This window comes from Phyllobates terribilis, unplaced genomic scaffold (assembly GCF_046119375.1).
Source record: "Phyllobates terribilis strain yellow unplaced genomic scaffold, ASM4611937v1 Scaffold_11__3_contigs__length_659146591, whole genome shotgun sequence".
In the NCBI taxonomy this organism is placed as follows: Eukaryota; Metazoa; Chordata; class Amphibia; order Anura; family Dendrobatidae; genus Phyllobates; species Phyllobates terribilis.
The window spans coordinates 541856295-541880517 of NW_027362771.1; positions in this window are offsets into that span (position 1 = coordinate 541856295).

A 24223-nucleotide genomic window follows, 5' to 3' on the forward strand; every position below is an offset into this window, starting at 1 on the left:
CAAGTATGGAAACAAACTTAAAGAGGTTGTCCCACAAACAAAGTACATTTTAATTAATAAATTTTAAGAGACAGACCACATGACCAGAGAATTGGGTATTTACTCATGGGTAGCGGCGTACAAAGAAATCATGGCGTCACATAACAGTATTAATTGGGCCCCGCTCCCCTCCAAAAAAAACCCTTAATATTCGGTGGAGTAACAGAAGACCATATCTCACAACTTTGCAGCCCTTACAAAGTAATTTTCGTCCTATTGAAGACCCTAGATTGCCCTTTCATTGCCCCCATTAAGTATGATGCCAACAAAAGTGCCCCCAAAACACAGTATGATACCCCAAGAGTGAATTCCTCCACAGTACACTCCACACGCACAGTATGATGACCCTACTGTACCCCCCCCCGTCAACTCCCCTGGCAAACTATGGTGACCCCAACACAGTATGATGCCCCATACTGCCTTCCTCACAGTATAACGGGCCCCACATACTCATACAGTATAATGATCCCACATAGTCCTCCATACAGAATAATGGGCCCCACATAGTTCTCCATACAGTATAATGGGCCCCACATAGTCCTCCATACAGACTAATGGCCCCACAGAGTCCTCCATACAGTATAATGGGCCCCACATATTCCTCTATACAGTATAATGAGCCCCACATAGTCCTCTATATAGAATAATGACCCCACATAGTCATCCATACAGTATAATGGCCCCACATAGTCATCCATACAGTATAATGATCCCACATAGTCCTCCATACAGTATAATGGGCCCCACATAGTCCTCCATACAGTATAATGGGCCCCACACAGTCCTCCATACAGAATAATGGGCCCCACATAGTCCTCCATTCAGAATAATGACCCCACATAGTCCTCCATGCCGAATAATGGGCCCCACATAGTCCTCCATTCAGAATAATGACCTCCATAGTCCTCCATACAGTATAATGGGCCCCACATAGTTCTCCATACAGAATAATGGGCCCCACATAGTCCTCCATACAGTATAATGAGCACCATATAGTCCTCAATACAGAATAATGGGCCCCACATAGTCCTCCATAAAGAATAACGATCCCACATAGTCCTCCATACAGAATAATGGGCCCCACATAGTCCTCCATACAGTATAATGGGCCCCACATAGTCCTCCATTCAGAATAATGACCCCACATAGTCCTCCATACAGTATAATGGGCCCCACATAGTTCTCCATACAGTATAATGGGCCCCACATAGTCCTTCATACAGTATAATGGGCCCCACATAGTCCTTCATACAGTATAAAGGGCCCCACATAGTTCTCCATACAGTATAATGGGCCAACATAGTCCTCTATACAGAATAATGGGCCCCACGTAGTCCTCCATACAGTATAATGGGCCAACATAGTCCTCCATTCAGAATAATGGGCCCCACATAGTCCTCCATACAGAATAATGGGCACCACATAGTCCTCCATGCAGAATAATGGGCCCACATAGTCCTCCATACAGTATAATGGGCCCCACATAGTCCTCCATACAGTATAATGGGCCAACATAGTCCTCCATTCAGAATAATGGGCACCACATAGTCCTCCATACAGAATAATGGGCACTACATAGTCCTCCATATGGCTTTACTGGCCAAATATAATCACCCTGAGGGCCAGATTTGGCCCGCGGGCCAGAGTTTAACATGTATGATCTAACATAACACATCGCACCAAAGAGAAGCGATTCCAGCCATCACATTAGGGGTGAATTAATTAAATGTTTGACCAAATATGGAAAGATTAATTTCAAGTTGATAATTCTGTACAGCCCGCGAATAAAGCTATAAATATCCCAATGGCTCCTGGCAGATAAGAGGTTCACCACCCCTGATTTAAAGAGTGAAGGCACAGTGTGAGGTCTCAGTATAGAGAGTAAGGATGTAGTATGGGAGGTAGTATAGAGAATGAGGGCACAATATAGGGGACACTCTGGGCAGTGAGGGCACAGAATGAGGGAGTCAGTATAGAGTGAGGACACAGTATGGGGGCAGTAAAGAGAGTAAGGGCACAGTATTGGTGGCAGTATAGAGAGTGAAGGCACAGTATGGGAAGTCAGTATAGAGAGTAAGAGCACAGTATGGGGGCAGTAAAGAAAGAAAGGGAACAATATGGGGAGCATATAGAAAATGAGGGCACAGTATGGGGGCTCACAATAGAGAGTAAGGACACGGTATGAGAGGCAGTATAGAGAATGAGGGCACAAAGTAGTATAGAGAGTGAGGGCTCAGACGGGGCAGTACAAAGAGTGAGGTCACAAAAAGGGGCAGTACAGCGAGGTAGGGCACAGTATAAGAGCATTACAGAGAGCGAGGGCATATTATGGTGGCAGTACAGAGAGTGAGGGCATAGTATGGGGGGCAGGGTAAAGAGTAAGGGAACAGTATGGGGGCACTATGGGGAGTGAGGCCACGGTAATTGGGATGCAGTTTAGAAAGTGAGGGCACAGTATGATAAGGATGTACAGAGCGTGATGGTACAGAATGGGGGTAGTATAGAGAGAGCACAGAATGATGTGTTATTATAGAGAGTGAGAGCACAGTATAGGGGTAGTATATAGTGTGAGGTCAAATCATGGGGGTGTCAGTATAGAGAGTGAGGTCACAGTATAGGAGGTGAGTGTAACGGGTCTGGGAGGCGGAACCTCTGAGCTACTATACAAGGGGGCGGTCCTTGTAAGGGAGCGGGTGGCGACCAGGGTAGACGGGCAGGCAGTCACAGCAGGTGACTGGGACAGTCTCTGAATGAACGGACAGGAGGTCACGGCAAGTGACCGGGGCAGTCTCTGGATGAACGGGCAGGAGGTCACGGCAAGTGACCGGGGCAGTCTCTGGATGAACGGGCAGGAGGTCACGGCAAGTGACCGGGCAGTCTCTGGATGAACGGGCAGGAGGTCACGGCAAGTGACCGGGGCAGTCTCTGGATGAACGGGCAGGAGGTCACGGCAAGTGACCGGGGCAGTCTCTGGGTAAAGGATTGGTACGACCTGTGGCGGCAGATGATAGACGTGAGCTCCCAGGTGAGCAGGCGAGAGTCTCTGGATAATCGGGTGGTCACAGCATGTGACGGCGGAGCCTCCAGGAAGACCAACAGACAGGTAGCAGGTGAGCGCTCCCAGGTGAGCGGGCAAGAGTCTCTGGAATAGCAGGTGGTCACAGCACGTGACGGCGGAGCCTCCAGGTAGGCAAGCAGGCAGGTAGCGGAGGAGCGCTCCCAGGTGAGCGGGCAGGAGTCTCTGGAATAGCAGGTGGTCACAGCACGTGACGGCGGATCCTCCAGGAAGGCTAGCAGGCAGGTAGCAGATGTGCGCTCCCAGGTGAGCGGGCAGGAGTCTCTGGAATAGAAGGTGGTCACAGCACGTGACGGCAGAGCCTCCAGGAAGGCTAGCAGGCAGGTAGCAGATGTGCGCTCCCAGGTGAGCGGCCAAGCTGGTCCATAGACAGACTGACAGGAGTAGGAAGGCAGACCGTCGGACCTCAGGCTAGCAAGCAGGTAGCAGGAATATCAGGCAGGAAACAGACAGCAAACTGGCAGGACTCTGGCAGGAATCAGGCAGGTAACTGGCAACGGGACCTGAGGGCTGAAGCAGAGTAGTGAACAGTGCAACAACATTGCTCGGGCACCTCCATTTTGGAGGAGGTGCCTTATATATGGTGAAGTCCTCCGGCCATTGGCCGGGGACTCCTTAGGACGGCGCGCGCGGCCCCTTTAAGAGGGAGGGAGCGCGCGCGCGCTAAGCACAGTGGCCGGGAAGGAGCGCGCGCTGCCAGCAGAGCGGGAGGAGGACGCCGGGCTCGGAGCAGAGAGGTGAGGGGACGCCGACGCTACAGTGAGTATAGCGAGTATGAGTGCAATATAGGGGGACAGTACAGAGGGGCAGTCTATAAAGTGAGGGCACAATATGGGGACAGTATAAAGAGAGAATGCACAATGGGGGTCAATATAGAAAGTGAGGGCACAATCTGGTGGATCAGTATAAAAAGTGAGGGCACAATCTGGTGGATCAGTACAGAGAGTGAGGGTACAGTATGGGGGTCAGTGAAGAGAGTAGTGTAGAGATTGAGGCCCAAATATAGGGAAGGCAGTACAGAGAGTAAGGGCACAGTGTAGGGGGCAGTATAGAGAGTGGAGATACAGTATGGGGGATCAGTATAAAGAGTTAGGGCAGTATAGCAGTATATAGCGTGAGGGCACAGTATTGAGGGGCAGAATATAGTATGAGGGTACAGTGTAAAGGCGGTATATAGTGTGAGGGCATAGTATGAAGGGGTGGTATACAGAAGGATGGAAAGTGTGAGAACACAGTATGGGGGGTCAGTATACAGAAAGAGGAACAGTGTGAGAGCACAGTATGGGTTCAGCTGTAAGAGTAGTGGACTGTGCTGATGTGTTCCTACCCCTGAAGACACTAACCACGTCAATACTGTGTAATGCGAATAGTGTCATGCTTTTCTATACGTCTAGTGTGTAATGTGATATGGTGTAGTATAAGTACTGTTGTATCAGAGACGCCGACTCACTCAACGGGGCGGCCCCCGTCCCGCACTTCCTGCTGCTGATGCCCTGGGTGTGCGTACTGCATGCAGATCCCCGGACATTGTGCTTAGGGCGCACGCGTCGTCCCATCCTCTTAAAGAGACAGCTCGCGCCATCCTAAAGTGTCCCCAGGCAATGGCTGGGAGACACTTATTATTTAAGGCACTCCCACCCGATGGGAGGTGCCTGTGCAATGTTTTAAGTCTGTTCCTAACAGACTTTCCAATTCTCAGGTCCCAGCTCCCACAACTGTTCATATAGTAATGTGAAGTATAATATGCATAGTGTGTGGCAGTGTTATAGGACATGTTGGTAATGTATAATATTGATAGTCTACAGTATAAGGATAGGGCATAAGATAAGGACAACAGGCTTAGTACATACTGTTATAGGATAAGATATAGTTAATGTTTGAGACGAGCCCACAGTGGGTGGGGGGTTGTGTTTGTGTTAATGAAAAGCAGACACTTCCTGGTAGTGACTCAGATAGGGAACTACAGTAACACGGTCAAGTTTAAGTGCAGTGGGCTGATAGGGCCAGCATGTACAGTACAGACCAAAAGTTTGGACACACCTTCTCATTTAAAGATTTTTCTGCATTTTCATGACTTTGAAAATTGTACATTCACACTGAAGGCATCAAAACTATGAATTAACACATGTGGAATTATATACTTAACAAAAAAGTGTGAAACAACTGAAAATATGTCTTATATTCTAGGTTCTTCAAAGTAGCCACCTTTTGCTTTGATGACTGCTTTGCACACTCTTGGCATTCTCCTGATGAGCTTCAAGAGGTAGTCACCGGAAATGGTCTTCCAACAATCTTGAAGGAGTTCCCAGAGATGCTTAGCACTTGCTGGCCCTTTTGCCTTCACTCTGTGGTCCAGCTCACCCCAAACCATCTTGATTGGGTTCAGGTCTGGTGACTGTGGAGGCCAGGTCACCCCATCACTCTCCTTCTTGGTCAAATAGCCCTTACACAGTCTGGAGGTGTGTTTGGGGTCATTGTCAATAAATGATGGTCCAACTAAACGCAAACCGGATGGAATAGCATGCCGCTGCAAGATTCTGTGGTAGCCATGCTGGTTCAGTATGCCTTCAATTTTGAATAAATCCCCAACAGTGTCACCAGCAAAGCACCCCCTCACTATCACACCTCCTCCTCCATGCTTCACGGTGGGAACCAGGCATGTAGAGTCCATCCGTTCACCTTTTATGCGTCGCACAAAGACACGGTGGTTGGAACCAAAGATCTCAAATTTGGACTCATCAGACCAAAGCACAGATTTCCACTGGTCTAATGTCCATTCCTTGTGTTCTTTAGCCCAAACAAGTCTCTTCTGCTTGTTGTCTGTCCTTAGCAGTGGTTTCCTAGCAGCTATTTTACCATGAAGGCCTGCTGCACAAAGTCTCCTCTTAACAGTTGTTGTAGAGATGTGTCTGCTGCTAGAACTCTGTGTGGAATTGACCTGGTCTCTAATCTGAGCTGCTGTTAACCTGTGATTTCTGAGGCTGGTGACTCGGATAAACTTATCCTCAGAAGCAGAGGTGACTCTTGGTCTTCCTTTCCTGGGGCGGTCCTCATGTGAGCCAGTTTCTTTGTAGCGATTGATGGTTTTTGCAACTGCACTTGGGGACACTTTCAAAGTTTGCCCAATTTTTCGGACTGACTGACCTTCATTTTTTAAAGTAATGATGGCCACTCGTTTTTCTTTACTTAGCTGCTTTTTCTTGCCATAATACAAATTCTAACAGTCTATTCAGTAGGACTATCAGCTGTGTATCCACCAGACAATACAACTGATGGTCCCAACCCCATTTATAAGGCAAGAAATCCCACTTATTAAACCTGACAGGGCACACCTGTGAAGTGAAAACCATTTCCGGTGACTACCTCTTGACACTCATCAAGAGAATGCCAAGAGTGTGCAAAGCAGTCATCAAAGCAAAAGGTGGCTACTTTGAAGAACCTAGAATATAAGACATATTTTCAGTTGTTTCACACTTTTTTGTTAAGTATATAATTCCACATGTGTTAATTCATAGTTTCGATGCCTTCAGTGTGAATGTACAATTTTCAAAGTCATGACAATACAGAAAAATCTTTAAATGAGAAGGTGTGTCCAAACTTTTGGTCTGTACTGTACCTATCGTTCAAGGCAGTGGGAGGCCCTACTGCAATCCCGAGCGGACATTTCGGCAACGTCAGGACCGACATAAGGGCTAAAGAACGCCTCGTGTCCACTGCCGTACAAGGGAAGAGGGACGTTGAACTGTGTGAAGGGAAAGTAAAGGATCCTGGGTGCACTGCGGAACTAGACAGAAAATTCCTGGGGCTGACAGAGCTAGTAGGCATAGGGATAGGAGGAACGAATGGTAGGGCTGAAGATGTGTTGTGTTAAGGAAATAAGGAACAAGTGTTGTGCCCTATCCTACATGTTACAATCTGATGAACTTGAACTGTCCAGTAAACTTCTGTTTGTTGAAATGAACTTGGTGTCTCCTGAGTTGTGTGCGGCGGCTCCTGAAAATGGAGGCCTGGAGACTGTGGAGGCCTGCGGCCTACAAGTGAGTGTGATGCACACACTTGACAGCACACTGGGACACGGTTTTCCTGTAAAGTGCCATGGCTCCATGGAGCAACAGATTGGCTATGGCTACTGCCCACAGTCAGTTTACACTGCGTGCAGGGAGACAATGCAGTGTAAAGAAGGAGCACAGAATAGTGAGAAGGGGCATAGTATGGAGAGGAGACACTGTATGGAGAAGGGGCACAATATTCAGATGGGGCATAGAGGGAGGGAGTGTCAAGAGGGAGCACAATATGGAAGGGCATCATGGGGGAGGGCAGTTTGGAAATAAGGAGACCATGAAATGGGGACAGTGTGGAGGCCACAGTTCATAAAAGGAGGATGAGATGGGTATAATTCATAAAGGGCTAGTATGGCGCTCATAGTACATAAGGGAAGACGATGTGGCGGTCATAGTATATAAAGGGGGGACCGTGTGGAGGCAATATTCTATAGAAAAGTATGGACACCATGTGGAATAATAGGGACAGTGTGGGGTAATTTTTTTGTGCAGGGAGTACAGTGGGGGGCAATTATTTATTCAGGGCCACAGTGAAGGACTTATTCAGAGCAAAGAACAGGTGGATATTTTTATTCAGAGAGCATTATAATTACACTGTTGTTTTTAAGAGCACTGTGTGGGCATGTGCTGCAGAATCAAGAAGTGAAATGTCACCATGGAGTCAGGAGCAGTTGAGGAAGAAAGGGATGAGAGCAACTCCAATCAAAGAAGACGTCCCTTTTTAGGTAACTACATCTCAGGGTATAATTACAATGGACAATCACGGCCCCTAAATTATATATGAAGGCTCGCATTCGTTTAATAGCCTGTTTAGACAGGCAGACCACACTTTCATGTGCACAGAATGATCGTTAACACGATTGATCTGTTCGCATAGAATAGCATTGCTCTCGGCAGCACGTTTATACAAGACGATGCACTGCAGAGAACAATAATTTTTAGGCAAGCTTAAATTTTTTTTCACCTAACGAACATTTTGCTCATGCATTAGATGATTGGCAGCCTGTTCAGATAGGCCGATAACCAGGAACTATGTATTTCACCTCAAAGAGTGTAAATGTACCTTAAAGAATCACTAAACTTTTGGGAGATTTTTATATATATTTTAGACCCTTTAACTCTGAGCAGGTCGGTGGGAGTCCAGGTCCTGAGACCTCCATTAATCGCTCTGTAAATAGTGTGGTAGGGCGGCATGATCAGCTGTGCACTTTAAGGTTCGGATTGGTTTATTAAAAATGTCATAAACCAACCTAGAGTTCATGAAGTAAACACAGCCCATTTGGCATAACGGCAAAGCAAAATAAAAGATACAGAACAGTCCGTATATCGGCCGGGGTCCGGCCACTCAGGGTTAACAATAGCACACGGTCCAGGTTAGCACAAAAACAAGCTCCTCTCTCTCAGGAGCTAGCTTCTCCATACACTGAACAACACCAAAAGGTTGGCTATTTATAGCCCAGACCACACCCTGAGGTGGGTGGAGATATGGAGAATAACCTCCTGCCAGCTCTATGGTTCTTCTCAACAAAACATGCCCTTTTAAATATGACTGATTAACCCTCTCTGCACCTACCATGCAGGAGAAGACTTCCACGTTTCACATCACTGAAGCTAATAGCCTCAGTGAAACATATCTCTCCTCCAATATTCTGCCAGTGACTTTGTCACAATAGGTACACGGATGCAACAGCGCAGAGGATGAGAACACAGTGGTAACTTAACCAACAAATATTTATGTTATTAACACAAGTATAAATGGTTTCTACGGCACAATATAAAGGGTAAAGCAAACGGTGGAAGGACCATAAGTTATTGTGCAATAGAATACAGCAATTCGGCTATACAGAATAGCAACACAATCCTAATCACACACTATTGTATTATTACAAATAAACAAATATTATCGACAGGGATGTCTTGGCCCTAATACTTTAATCTGAGGTGCGTCACTGTCACTATTGGGCCTCTTACCGCAGTTTTTCTGTCACTCTCTAGGCAATACGAGTTGTAATACAGGCCCTAACGGGGGCCTATGATACAATGCCAACAGGCCACAAGTCCCTTATCGATGAGTCACTTTCCACACCCGTTACATTGGCCACCTTGGTTCCCTGAAGCATGGCCCTGGTCCCCTGTGTACCGTATGCCTACACCGGAAGTCACAGCTCACACAAACGTCCCTCTTCAATGGCCTGGTCTCTCTAGGCTCTGCTCCCTCAGCTTGGATCTCTTAACTCTGGTCTCCGATTCCGGTTACCCAGCTCTGGTCACTTGCCCCCGATTCTGGTCACTCGAGTCTTTACTCGGGTCTGGTCACTCGATTCTCTACTCGGGTCTGGTCACTCGATTTTCACTAGTTTCTGGTAACTCGATATGGCGACCATAAGCTAACCTCGTGGCACCACGTATCCATCCTGCTAAAGGTTCAGGCGCCGACACCTCCCCTTCACTGCCCTCTTGGGCCTTTTATAATTAACTGCGCCACAGTTATCACCTGACCTGGTGTCTCCTCCAATCTCTTCCCTTCAGGAATCAGGCGCTTCGTTATACAGTTCCTGCTGATGTAATCCTTTCCACTTTCTCTTGTCCCACAATCTGATGGAGGTCAAGCAAGACGAATCGGAACCAGACAGGACTTATGACATTCCTGACCCCAACGGAGCACCTCACCAGAGCTCCAATTCAGGACGGGCTCATGTCTCTGTAACCAAGGCAGGCCAAGCAAGAGGGGGTGAGAGAGACAGGACAGCACGTAAGAGGAGATCATCTCCGAATGTAGCAATTCCCACCTGAAGAGTCACAGGCTCAGTGACAAACAAGATGGTCTCAGAGAGAAGCTTTCCATCCACAGAGGAAACCGCTAAAGGATCAGCCAGACGTATGGTAGGAATCTGATAACGCTCCACAACAGCCTGTTGAATGAGATTCCCAGCGGCTCCGGAATCCAGATAGGCAGTCTCGAAGAAGCGGGTCTCATCACTGGTAACTGAAACGGACAGAGTCAAGGGCAGAGAGGAAGAACTTTTGCCTAGGACGACCTCTCCGAGCTGTCTTAGACACTGGAGTTTCCCGCTCTTACCAGACAGGAGCGGATTTGATGCTCTATACTGCCATAATAGAAGCAACTCCCCTTGGCACGGCGGATCTCCTGACGGGACTTGACCATGTTAACTTGGTCTATTTGCATAGACTCTGGAGAAGACACCGGAAGGGTTGCTGGTTGCGAACTGGCCTCTTCTCATGGGTCACCTCCTTAGAACGCTTCTGGAATCGGATGTCGATCCGTGTAGCTAATGACACCAGGTCATCCAGAGAGGGAGGTATGTCAGGACCGGTTAGCTCATCCTTGATCCGTCTGGAAAGGCCCTCCCAAAAGGTTGACACCAGAGCCTCATTGTTCCATGCAAGTTCCGATGCGAGGGTAGGAAACGCACGACATACTGTCCCACAGAGAGACTCCCTTGGCGGAGTCGGAGAAGAGTGGAGGCAGTCGAAGATTTTCGTCCGGGCTCATCAAACACCTTCTGGAAAGCCGCGAGGAAGGCCTGGAGGTCGGACACCAGAAGATCCCCTCTCTCCCACAGAGGGTTAAGCCACGCCAAAGCCTCTCCGGTGAGATGAGACACCCGGTCCTGAGTGTCCGGAAGCCACTCGTAGAGGAGGGGGTACTGTCACGGGTGTGTCAGAGGTGACAGTCGCCCTGCAGTTGGTTGCAGGAGATCTCTACGTTTGGATTTACAGACATATTCTTAGAGGCTGTTTCTAGGACCCAGCAGCTACCTCCCTCTGGCTAATTAACACCCTGCCTGGGTGTATAAATACCTGCTGTGTTTCAGAGGGAGGTGACGGTGATATTCATTACTATTTGTGAATGTTAGAACTCTCCTGTTAGGTTTTTTCTATCTTGCTGGTCACATGACCTTTTTTGCCTATTTAGTCCTGCTCCGCCCTCCTGGCCTTGCTGGACTTCATTGTAATTTGTACTCTTAAGCTAGCCTGTGCTTAGTTACCTTTCTCTGTCAGTTTAGCTTGGTCTTCGGACCTTTATGTTCTATGTGGTGTGTTTGTCTTTTACTGCTACAATTTCTGCTAGGAGGTGTCCAACTTTATCCCAGTCCCTAGTTCTTGTAGGGATCCCTCCCTTGCATCTATAGGTCTTCGTACAGACTAGCCGAGGACTTTAGCGGGTCTGATCGCAGGATCAGGTTCCCCGTTACATCGTAGGGATCTAGCTTAGTTCTATTGTAGGGACAGATCTCCTTTCTTTCCTTAGTGCTTGTAGCAGATCATAACAGTAAGTCCAGCCCAAAAATATCTCTAAGGAAAGACTTCCAGTTTCCATCATGGTGTCGGTCCAGGATTTGGCTCAACGCCTGCAGGGACTCTCTCTGGAGGTGGCCGAGCTCCAACAACACGTGAGTAGCTGTTCTGGAGCACATTTTGTGGAGCCAAAGCTACGTTTGCCTGATTTATTTTTTGGTGATCAACAAGAATTTATTTCCTTTAAAAATGCTTGTTTGTTGTATTTTCATTTGAGACCCAGATCCTCTGGTGATGAATCACAGCGCATAGGGTTCATAATGTCACTTTTGCGCAAAGAACCTCAAGGATGGGCCTTTTCTCTCCAACCTAGTGATCCATGCTTTAGATCAGTGGATAGTTTTTTTTCTGCTTTGGGTTTGTTGTATGATGATCCTGATAGTGTCTCATCAGCTGAGACTGAATTGAGACGTTTGAGACAGGGATCAGGTAATGTGGAAAAATATTGTTCTCACTTCCGTCGGTGGTCTGCCCAGGTGGGGTGGAACGATTCAGCTTTGAAAAGTTTGTTTCTTGCGGGGCTAGGTGAAAGGGTTAAGGATTTGCTGATTGCTTATCCCACACCTGGAAACTTGCAGGAGGCAATGCAATTAGCTATACGGGTGGACAGGAGACTGCGTGCAAGGGTTAATGAGAGTAAATCCTCTGCCATGTCAGCTCCGAGTCTTGAGAGGGTCTGTACTGACATTGGAGAGCCGATGGAGATTGGGGCGATGTCACCCTGCTCTCAGGAAAAAGACCGCAGGACTTCTGAAGCTTTGTGCTTTTATTGCGGGAAATCTGACCATTTTATTAAGAACTGTGTGCTTCGTATGAACAAAGAAAAAAAAAAGGTCAGTTACGCCCGTAAAGCCTGTTTAAATACTAAGGGTGTATTTCTTTCAACTACTACTGCTGCTCAGGAAGAATTAATTGAATTTCGGGTATTTGTGGATTGTGGTTCTACTCTGAATGTGATTGATGGGTGTCATGGTACATCGTTTTCCCCTGTCCTGCATTTCTGTATAAAATGTCATGATGTGATGTAAATACCCATGCTCCTTCCCAAATCTTTGTTCCTCAACCATAATTTAACTTGGGCTTGTGTCAACACCGCTAGAGGACTCCCCATCGTTCTCTTAAGCAGGGGGAGAACTCACAGTACACATCTTTATAGACACATCGGAGCCATGCCATGGACTAAACCATCGACTAGGAGGGGGGAAACCTCTCCTCCCCTACCCTTGGGCTGTTTCCGGTAGTCCAAGACAATGGACTTATGCATGACCAGTGTTGTGTTGGGAGATCTCTGGAGGAAGAAGTGTGGGGGCTCTTAGCTGCGGCAAGACCTCATGCCTGTCGGTGATCGTGGACTTATTATGAACCTTAGGAATAACATGGATTTTTGATTTGGTATGCTGCCTGCCTTAATAAATCCCGGTGGAGCGTTCTTAGTCCGGTGGTCTCTTCTTGCTCTGCCGCATACCCCGTCACAAACTGGTTGGCAGTGGTGGGATCAGAGCAGAAGGAATGGAGGACAAAGGCCCATCAACTGCTGGAACCAGAGCCTCAGAGTACAAGAACTGGACTGTGGTGAGCTTACAAACAAAGGCCCATGAACTGGGGGTCAGCTACAAGGGACTCTCAAAGGAGCAGCTAACTGAGGCTTTGGAAGGAGTTCGCCTGCAAGAGGACGCTGAGGAAGCACCTCCACGGCCAATGGAGGAAAGGCGACAGGCAAAGGTAAATACCCAAAAAAGTCAGTGGGCTGTGTGGTACGAGGAGGAGATGGCAATGATGGGAGAGGAGGTCTCCATAGACTATAAGATGGAGGTCATGCGAGGAGCTAAGGAGATGGCATTGCTGGAGAGGCAGATAGCTTTGGAAGCAGCTAGAAGCGCCAGACTGTAACCCCAGCACCCACCATGAGGGAACTCCCCAGAGTGTCCCGCAAAGATTTCAAGCCGTTCCAGGAGGCTGCAGGTGACATTGAGGGCTTCTTCCAGGACTTTGAGCTTCAGTGTCGATTAATGGAAGTCCCAGAAAGGGAGCGAGTCCGACATCTGGTGGGGCTCTTAGAGGGTGGAGCTGCCGCAGCCTATAGAGCTATGGACCCTCGGGGGGACTGTGAGTATGCAGACATTAAACGGACTATTCTGGAACACTACGCTGTGGCCCCAGACACTTATAGGACCCAGTTTCGTACTTTGGCCTGTGATGAGGAGGTGTCCTTCAAGATGTATGCCCACAGACTCAAACAAACATGTCATCGCTGGCTGGAGGGAGAGGAGGCCTTAACTTGGGGGGCCTTCCTCCAGGTCATCTTGAAAGAGCAGTTTTACTTCAAGTGTCCCGCTGAGATCCGAGAATGGGTGCGTGAAAGGAGACCAGCCACGGTGGAGGAAGCTGCAGCTCTAGCGGATGAGGCTCTCACCATCAAGCCTCAATGGAAAAAATTACTACTCAGTGAGAAAAGAACTACCAGCCCCCTGACGATGGCGGCCCCTGGTCCTTCGGCCTCCCATACTCACCATCCCAATAGACCATTCACTCATGGTGACTTTCGTGTGACTGTGCCTCGCATTACTCCTGCTCCACCTTCGGGACTACGACGTGGAGGAAGAGTCCCAGAGTGCAGATGTTATAGATGTGGGCAGCCTGGGCATATGCAATTCCAATGTCCAGGTGTTCGGAGGCAGGACAGCTACAGACCGCCTTTGCCGGTTCATTATCTACAGACACCCTCACCAGGAGAAGAGCTGGATTCAGTCCCTGACGACTTGCCAAGTAACTCCGATACCCTGGCTCCCATACCAGGAGTCTATGGGGTGCGAGCCCCAGTCACCTGCTCTTCTGACCGTCAGCACAAACATCTACAGGAGGTCGTGCTGGATGGCCAAAAGGTTGTCTGCTTCCGTGGCACTGGGGCTTTTCTCACCATAGCCGATCCCCGCGTACTTCAGCCATAAGCAATTCAAAAGGGACCAGGAATTGCCATTGAATTGGCTGGAGGCACCCAGAGATATATTCCAAGAGCGAGGGTGACCCTGGATTATGGCTTTGGGGCCAAACAATGCGTGGTCGGTGTGATGAGCGGCCTCCCCGCAGACGTTCTTTTAGGAAATGATGTGGGACATCTGCATTGCCACTTCGTCGGTGCGGTAACCAGAAGTCAAGCCAAGAGAGCAGCAGATAGGGACGCATACAACTCATCCATGGAAATGAGGCCACCAGAACCGCCGACACCGCCGGTGAGTGATTCTTCTTGTGGGGACAATGTGAGTGATACCTGGGATAGAGTTCAGTTTCGACAAGAGGTCGATACTGACCCTACCCTAGCTAGTTTTAGAGCACGAGCTGAGACAGGGCAGTTAGGGGAGAACAGGGAAAGGATTATCCGAGAAAATGGACTTTTGTATAGGGTTACCAATGCTGCCTCCCCAGATAAGCCCTGGACTTGTAACAAACAGATGATTGTTCCTCAGAAATACAGGATTCCCCTACTACACCTTGCTCATGATATCCCTACTGCTGGCCATCAGGGCAGAACCTGCACCAAGAGACGATTGACTCAAGCCTTCTATTGGCCAGGGATTTCTCAGGCAGTGGCGCATTTCTGCCGAACTTGCGATATATGTCAGCGTAGAGGGCGACCCGGAGATCACCCAAAGGCCCTCTGCAACCACTCCCTATCATAGAAGAGCCATTTCAAAGAGTAGCTGTTGATATCATTGGGCCTCTAGCTAAGCCAAGTAGATCAGGAAAGCATTACATTCTCACTGTTGTGGACTACGCCACCCGATATCCGGAAGCTGTGGCCTTGTCCAGTATTTCTGCAGCCAAGGTGGCTGAGGCCCTGGTTACCATTTTCACCAGAGTAGGATTTCCCAGTGAGATCTTGTCGGACCAAGGCTCCCAGTTCATGTCAGAACTAGTCCAGTGTCTGTGGCGCACCTGTGGAGTACGAGCGATTCGAACAACACCGTATCATCCACAAGCAAATGGACTTTGTGAACGATTTAACGGCACTCTGAAGAATATGCTGAGGGCCTTTACGGACAGAGATTCAGACTGGGAGAAATACCTACCCCATCTCTTGTTTGCCTATCGGGAAGTTCCTCAGGAGTCCACCGGGTTTTCCCCCTTTGAACTCCTCTATGGAAGAAAGGTCTGAGGACCCTTAACTCTGCTCAATGAATACTGGGCGGGGCAAGTTGAAGATACAGGAGCCCCTGTTGTCCCTTATGTCCTAAAGCTGCGAGAAACCCTGGCTCAACTTGCTAGTTTCGCCCAAAGTCATGTGCATATGGCTCAAACCCGACAGAAGACCTGGTATGACCATAAAGCACGCTATCGGGAGTTTGTAGAAGGACAACCGGTCTTAATGATTATTCCCCATCCACAAAATAAACTGCAGACCACGTGGTAGGGTCCCTTCCGGGTTCTCAAGAAACTAAATGACAACAATTACCTTCTTGCTCTAGATGATCAGGGACTAAGACAAAAGACTGTCCATGTGAATATGATTAAGGAATACCACGACCGGAACCTTCCAATGATAGCAAGCTGTCGGCTAGCTTCAGAAGACGGTCCCGAGGAAGAGGATTCCCTACCGGATCTCGTGGAAGCCACGAGAGCCCTGTCCACTGTGGAACAGGTTCCTCTGGGAGATCACCTGGACCCCTTACAGAAAGACCAGATGCTGGGAGTGCTTCAACAGAGACAGGCTGCTTTCTCATCTCAACCAGGTCGAACCACCGTCACCCAACATCATGTAGACACTCAGGGTATCTGTCCCATACAACAGGCTCCTTACCGGGTACCTGAATCAGTTCGAAACACCATGCAGCACGAACTAGAGGAGATGTTACAGCTGGGGGTAATCCAGGCCTCTCATAGCCCTTGGGCCTCTCCTGTGGTGTTAGTACCAAAGAAGGATGGGAGTACTCGATTTTGTGTGGACTACAGACGACTTAATGAACATACTGTCAGTGATCCTTACCCAATGCCCTGTATTGACGAACTTCGAGACCGAATGGCTGGATCCTGATATGTCACTACCTTAGATCTCAGTAAGGGATACTGGCAAATTCCTCTGACGGAGGAAGGGAGAGGACGGTCCGCTTTTATAACCCCCTTTAGTCTGTATGAATTTCTAAGCATGCCTTTTGGAATGAAAAATGCCCCGGCAACCTTCCAGAGAATGGTAGATCAGATCCTCCGGGGATGTGGGGACTTTGCTTGTGCCTACTTAGATGATATCACCGTCTTCAGCCAGGCGTGGGAGGAACATCTGAATCAAGTAGCCGTTATTCTTGACCTGATTCTTGCAGCCGGCCTAACCATTCGACCCGATAAATGTCAATTGGGGATGGGTGAAGTCCAGTACCTAGGGCATAGAGTAGGGGGAGGGAAGCTCCGTCCAGAACCTGCAAAATCCAGGCTATTAGAGACTGGCCTGTACCCCAAACTAAGAAACAAGTTATGGCTTTTTTGGGCACTGCTAGCTACTACCGAAAATTTGTTTCTCATTTTAGCACTGTGGCCAAGCCTCTTACCGACCTGACCAAGAAAACGATGCCCAGTCTGGTAATCTGGACTCCAGCCTGTGAGGAGGCTTTTAACCGGCTGAAGGACGCCCTGGTCTGTGACCCTGTTCTGGCTGCTCCGGACTACAAGAGGCGATTCATTGTGCAGACGGACGCCTCTGCTTATGGATTGGGAGCTGTACTCAGCCAGGTGAATGCAGCGGGGGACGAGCACCCCGTCGCCTACCTCAGCAGGAAACTGCTGGACCGAGAAGTGGCCTATGCGACTGTTGAAAAAGAATGTCTGGCTATAGTGTGGGCCCTCCGGAAGCTAAAGCCGTATCGGTATGGACGAGAATTCACTGTGGTTACTGATCACAATCCCCTCACTTGGCTGAACAGAGCCTCTGGGGACAATGGACGCTTACTACGATGGAGCCTGGCTCTGCAACCCTATGACTTTACAGTACAGTATAGAAGAGGCAGCCAACACCAAAATGCAGATGGACTGTCCAGGCAGGAGGAGCCCTGAGTCCGGTCAGCCCTGCCTGTGTGTACTTAACAAGCGACCTGTAGAGGTCCCTCGTACGTACACAAAATTGGAGGGGAAGGAATTGTCATGGTACATCGTTTTCCCTGTCTTGCATTTCTGTATAAAATGTCATGATGTGATGTAAATACCCATGCTCTTTCCCAGATCTTTGTTCCTCAACCATAATTTAACTTGGGCTTGTGTCAACACTGCTAGAGGACTCCCCATCGTTCTCTTAAGCAGGGGGAGAACTCACAGTACACATCTTTATAGACACATCGGAGCCATGCCATGGACTAAACCATCGACTAGGAGGGGGGAAACCTCTCCTCCCCTACCCTTGGGCTGTTCCCGGTAGTCCAAGACAATGGACTTATGCGTGACCAGTGTTGTGTTGGGAGATCTCTGGAGGAAGAAGTGTGGGGGCTCTTAGCTGCGGCAAGACCTCACGCCCGTCGGTGATTGTGGACTTATTATGAACCTTAGGAATAACATGGATTTTTGATTTGGTATGCTGCCTGCCTTAATAAATCCCGTTGGAGCGTTCTTAGTCCGGTGGTCTCTTCTTGCTCTGCCGCATACCCCGTCACAATGGGGGATTCTTGGAAAAACTTAAATTAAAACCCAAACCTTTGTCATCCCCTATTGCTGTGGTTTCTGTCGATGGCTCTCCCTTGAAGAGTGTTACTCACAAGGTCTGTGAATTTCCCCTCACTATTAATGGTGTTCACCAAGAGAATTTGGATTTGGTAGTATTAAATAATTTGCCTTCTCCAGTAGTTTTGGGGTTGCCCTGGTTAAAACTGCACAATCCTGTACTGGATTGGTCTACCAATGAAATTAAGTCCTGGAGCCCTAAGTGTTATGACAAGTGTTGTAACAGACATATTGCCGCGGTGGAAAAAGGGGAATTACCTGTACCTATTCAGGATTTTTGGAGAGTTTTTTCTGAAGAGGAGTCACAAATTCTGCACCCCCATAGAGACTATGATTGTACCATTGAATTTGTCCCTGGAGCGACTCTTCCTAAAAGTCGTTTATTTAATCTTACTATTCCTGAGAGAAAGGCTTTGGAGGAATACATACAGACAAGCTTGGCCGCCGGTCACATTAGGCCTTCCAAGTCTCCTGTGGCTGTTGGATTTTTTTTTGTTAAAAAAAAGGACGGCGGTTTACGTCCTTGTCTGGATTTTCGTGAGATTAATAAAATTACTGTACGCAATCCTTACCCACTGCCATTGATTCCTGATTTGTTTAACCAGTTAGTGGGGGCCAAGTGGTTCTCTAAAATTGATCTCCGGGGGGCATACAATTTGTTGCGCATGAAGGAGGGTGATGAATGGAAGACTGCTTTTAACACTCCTGTGGGTCATTTTGAGAATCTGGTTATGCCTTTTGGTCTTACCAATGCTCCAGCATTTTTTCAGAATCTTTATCAATGACATCCTTAGACCTTTGATCGGCAAAAATGTGGTTGTGTATTTGGATGACATTTTGATTTATTCACCGGATCTGTAGTCTCATTGGCGGAGCGTACGTGAGGTGTTACAGTTATTAATAGACAATTCGCTTTTTGCTAAGCTGGAGAAATGTGAGTTCGCTGTACAGAGAATTAGTTTTTTGGGCTACATTATCTCCAGCGAGGGCTTTGAGATGGACCCGGTGAAAGTTCAAGCTGTGCAGGAATGGCCTAGGCCTATTGGTTTGAAATCGATACAGAGGTTTTTGGGTTTCGCCAATTATTACAGAAAATTCATTAAAAATGTTTCTATTATTGTCAAACCACTGACCGATCTCACCAGGAAAGGTGCTAATGCGGTTCAGTGGACTACTGAGGCCATTGAAGCTTTTGTGTTTCTAAAGGAGAGGTTCAGCTCTGCTCCCATCCTTATGCAGCCTGATGTGACTAAGCCGTTTTTGGTTGAGGTTGATGCTTCTTCGGTAGGGGTCGGTGCGGTGTTGTCTCAGAAAAATAAGGATGGAGTACATCCCTGTGCCTTTTTTTCAAAAAAATTTTCTGAGACTGAACTTAATTACGATATTGGTAATCGGGAATTGCTGGCTATTAAACTCGCATTTGAACACTGGCGTCATCTCTTGGAAGGTGCTGAATTTCCCATTCAATTTTTCACTGATCATAAAAATCTGATCTATCTTGATGCTGCCAAGCGCTTGAATGCCCGTCAGGCTAGGTGGGCACTTTTTTTCTCGCGGTTTAATTTTTCCGTTACTTACATCCCGGGTACCAAGAATGTTAAAGCTGATGCTTTGTCTCGCAGCTTTTCTCCCATGGTCGGTGCTGAGGAGGAGGAGAGCATTTTACAAGAAGGTGTTGTGATTGCTGCTTTGGACTCCGTTTTGGAAGATGAGATTCTTAAAGCACAGGAGAATGCCCCATCTAACACTCCCCATGGGAGGTTGTTTGTGCCTAGGACCTTTAGGAGAGATTTGTTTGTCGAGTGTCATGAGTCTCGGTTGGCAGGTCATCCAGGAATTTCTGAGACCAAGAGACTTGTGGGTCGCAGTTTTTGGTGGCCTGGATGGCAGAAGGAAGTCATTAAATGGGTGCGTCAATGTACGGTGTGTGCTAGATCTAAGTCTTCACATACTCCTGCAGCGGGGTTGCTTTGCCCTCTGGAGGTTCCTAGTGCACCTTGGACACATCTGGCTATGGACTTTATTACTGACCCCCCCCCCCCTCCCTCTGAGGGTTTCACGGTCATCTGGGTGGTCGTGGACCGTTTTAGCAAGATGTGTCACTTGGTTCCTTTCATCAAACTGCCCTGCGCTAAGACACTCGCTAAGGCCTTTGTCAAGGAAATTGTCAGACTACATGGCGTTCCTACTGACATTGTTTCGGACAGGGGACCTCAGTTCGTGGCTCGTTTTTGGCATGCTTTTTGTGACAGGTTGGGAGTTCATTTGTCGTTTTCATCCGGATATCATCCTGAGTCTAATGGCCAGACAGAAAGGAAGAATCAGGATGTTGAGCAGTTCTTGCGTTGTTTTGTGGCAGACAATCAGGAGGGGTGGTCTGAGTTTCTGCCACTTGCTGAGTTTGCTCTTAACAACCATACATCCTCTTCTGCTGGTTGCTCGCCTTTTTTTTGTTGTTCTGGGAGACATCCGTCTTTTGGATCATTCTCCAAATTGGTATCGGCTGTGCCTGAGGAGGAGAGTTTTTCCGGTGATTTGGAGAGAGTTTGGATGGATGTGCGTGGTAATCTTCAGGAGGCTAACAAAAAATCTAAGAGGTACTTTGATAGGAAACGGCAAGAGGTTTTGTTTGCTATTGGTGACATGGTTTGGTTGTCCTCTAAGAATCTGCGGTTGAGGATTCCTTCTAAAAAAATTGGGTCCCAAGTTTGTAGGGCCCTTTAAGGTGCTTCAGGTAGTTAACCAATCTGCTGTTAGGTTGGAGGTTCCTACCTCCTGGAAGATTAATCCGGTGTTTCATGTTTCTCTGTTGAAAAGAGCTTATGTGTCGGATGGAGACGCCTCTGCCACTGTTCCTCCGGTGGTGGAGGACGGGGAATACGAAATTTCCCGCATCCTAAATTCTAGACGGTATAGAGGGAGTTTGCAGTATCTCGTCGCTTGGAAGGGTTTCGGACCCGAGGATAACTCATGGGTGAGGGCGGATGATGTTTCTGCTTCCAGACTTGTCAGAGCGTTTCACAAGAGGTTTCCTGATAAGCCTGAGCCTAGGGGATCCGGAGGATCCTCATAGAAGAGGGGGTATTGTTATAACTCTCCTGTTAGGTTTTTTCTATCTTGCTGGTCACATGACCTTTTTTGCCTATTTAGTCCTGCTCCGCCCTCCTGGCCTTGCTGGACTTCATTGTAATTTCTACTCTTAAGCTAGCCTGTGCTTAGTTACCTTTCTCTGTCAGTTTAGCTAGGTCTTCGGACCTTTATGTTCTATGTGGTGTGTTTGTCTTTTACTGCTACAATTTCTGCTAGGAGGTGTCCAACTTTATCCCAGTCCCTAGTTCTTGTAGGGATCCCTCCCTTGCATCTATAGGTCTTCGTACAGACTAGCCGAGGACTTTAGCGGGTCTGATCGCAGGATCAGGTTCCCCGTTACATCGTAGGGATCTAGCTTAGTTCTATTGTAGGGACAGATCTCCTTTCTTTCCTTAGTGCTTGTAGCAGATCATAACAGTGAAGGCTTTAGCAGAGCAGTACTTCATCCTCTCTGGGGTTTGAGGACGTGTGTGCATTTGTCTGGATTCGTCTAAAGCTAAGCAAATTCCCCTGTTTGTCCAACCTTGTTGTCTTTAGTGTTTAGTGGAGATCGACTAGTGCTCATCTCTTCCCTTCCCTAGCCTTAGCCATATGCCAGAGAAAGACAGGGTGAGGCACGCGTGCGGCGATTGGTGAAGAGCCAATACAGGGACATTAGGGGAGACAGGATGACGTTAGATCTACCTATGAGGTCTCCACTTTCCCCCTTTCCCTAGAGTCTAGTCTCCCTTTCCCTCTTCCCTTTGTTTTGCACTAATTCTTTCCCACACCTTGCGTGACATTAAGTTACTCTTTACATATTTAATAGTGATACTGCTTGCATCTAATCCGTACTGTGGTTCCTGTATGGTCCACAGTCTGATTATGGCTGATTATAACAAGTCCCATCATATCCTTACCATTGTTAAAGACAAACTGGGAGTTGTAAGTTAAGGCCACACAATTGTATATGGGGGGGTTGACCTATCATTGCAATTGATCGCTATACTAAGCTTGGTGATGTATTTCTGTATTGATGATGATGATGTATTTATGTACTGATAGTGGTTCTAGTGCTGTATTCCTGTACTGATAGTGGTTCTGGTGATGTATGCATGTACTGATGGTCATTCTGGTCCTGTAGTAATGTAGATGAGGCAATCTTTAATTTGTCAGACTTGACAATACATCATTATAAAGTCAGAGTGCTGTCAGTTGCACACATTGATAATGTAAAGACTGAAAATACAGCTGTCTGAACGACATGTATATGTCAGCTGAGCATGTGTTTCACTAAACTGCGGTGCAGTCCTTATGATAAAAGAGTAAAACAGTCCTTTAAGAGAAGAGATCATTGCTTTGCATAAAGAAGGACAAGGATACAAAATAGTACACAAGTTCAATGTTAAAAGAATACAAAACCCCCCAAAAAGTTGGCTTCACTATGCTCAAAAAAATATAAATAAGCAACAGGAGTTTTGGAATTCTTTTCTGTGGAGTGATGAAACAAAACTGGAACTTTTTGGGTCTATGGATCAGCGGTATGTCTGGAGGAGGAAGAATGAAGTATACGCAGAAAACAACACCCTACAGTAAAGTATGGCGGCGGTTCAGTATTGCCTACAGTGAAGTATGGCAGTGGCTTAGTTATGCTCTGGGGCTGCTTTTATTATTCTGGAACTGGAAACCTGCAGCATGTAGAGATGGATTCAATTAAGTATCAAATGTGACAAAGTTGTATCTTTGGCATCACTGGTCCTTTCAATAAGACAACGATCCCAATCATACCTCAAAGTTCCCAAGGCTTCTTTTCAGATGAAGTTCTGGAAAATTCTGGAGTGGCCACCACACTTGCCTTCTTCAAATCTTTGGTGGGATTTGAAGAAGGTGGTTGAAGGACACAAACCCCCCAAAAAATCACCTGGAGGGGATTGCTCATGAGAAATGGGCTAAGATTCCTCAGGAATGCTGCCAGAAGCTGCCCCCTCGACTCCCACATACACAGGAACACATTTCTCTGCTAATCGTACCTCTGTAACCCGCTATCATACTCCTCTTGCATCGGCTTATCTCCAGGGAAAACAAAAGGATATACCTTGGAAATTCCAACGTGTTGGACCCTTCTGTTCCCCAAGGTCATCTGTGGTGGGATAAGGGTTGGAGCTCCCATACATATTAGATTGTTGGCCAATCCTGGTAATATTCATGGAGTTTGGCTGAGTAATGTGCATGGTGACCTTCAGGGATGGCCTCAAATAGAGAGACCATTGTGCCCAGTACCCTTATGCAGGAAAAGAAGAAGAAGCACTAAGAATTACCCTGGTTTAGAAGGACCTAATCTTTTTCCAAAAGGAGATCTCTGGCTATTTTTTTATACTACATTTTCTGACGTCATTGGATACTTGTGTGCTCATCCTTTCTGGTACTCCCACATGACTCCAGTAAAAGGGAAATATGGAAGTTGGTTGACTAATGGAGGTGTCAGTCCAGTGAAGCTGTCTGCCTGGTTTCCTTCCACCATCAGGGAAGTCTCACTTGGCAAGCCAATGTCGATGGCATCCCTAAATAGGATGAGAGGGTAAGCAAGAGACTAACCAGTAATGCATGCTCAAGGGCCCCAATGCAATATCTCCAAAATGAATCCCACCAATCATTTGTCTTTAAAGAAGCACTCCCATAAAACTTTAAATGTATATGTAGTGTAGTGTAAGCGCAGTAATATGTTCACCGATCGCTACCTTCCCCGGTTTCAAGCGCCGCTCCACTCCCCTTCTAGGTCACGTAACTTCTATTCTGATTCGCCAGATCATACTGGGGTCTATGTGTGAGCTGTATGTCGTGTTTACAATGTAAGTCTATGGAGCGTCAGAATAGAAGTCACATTAGTGAGAAGGAGCGGAGCGACGCTGGAAGCCGGCGGTCGCTGAGTATATCACCGCACTTACACTACTTATACACAGGT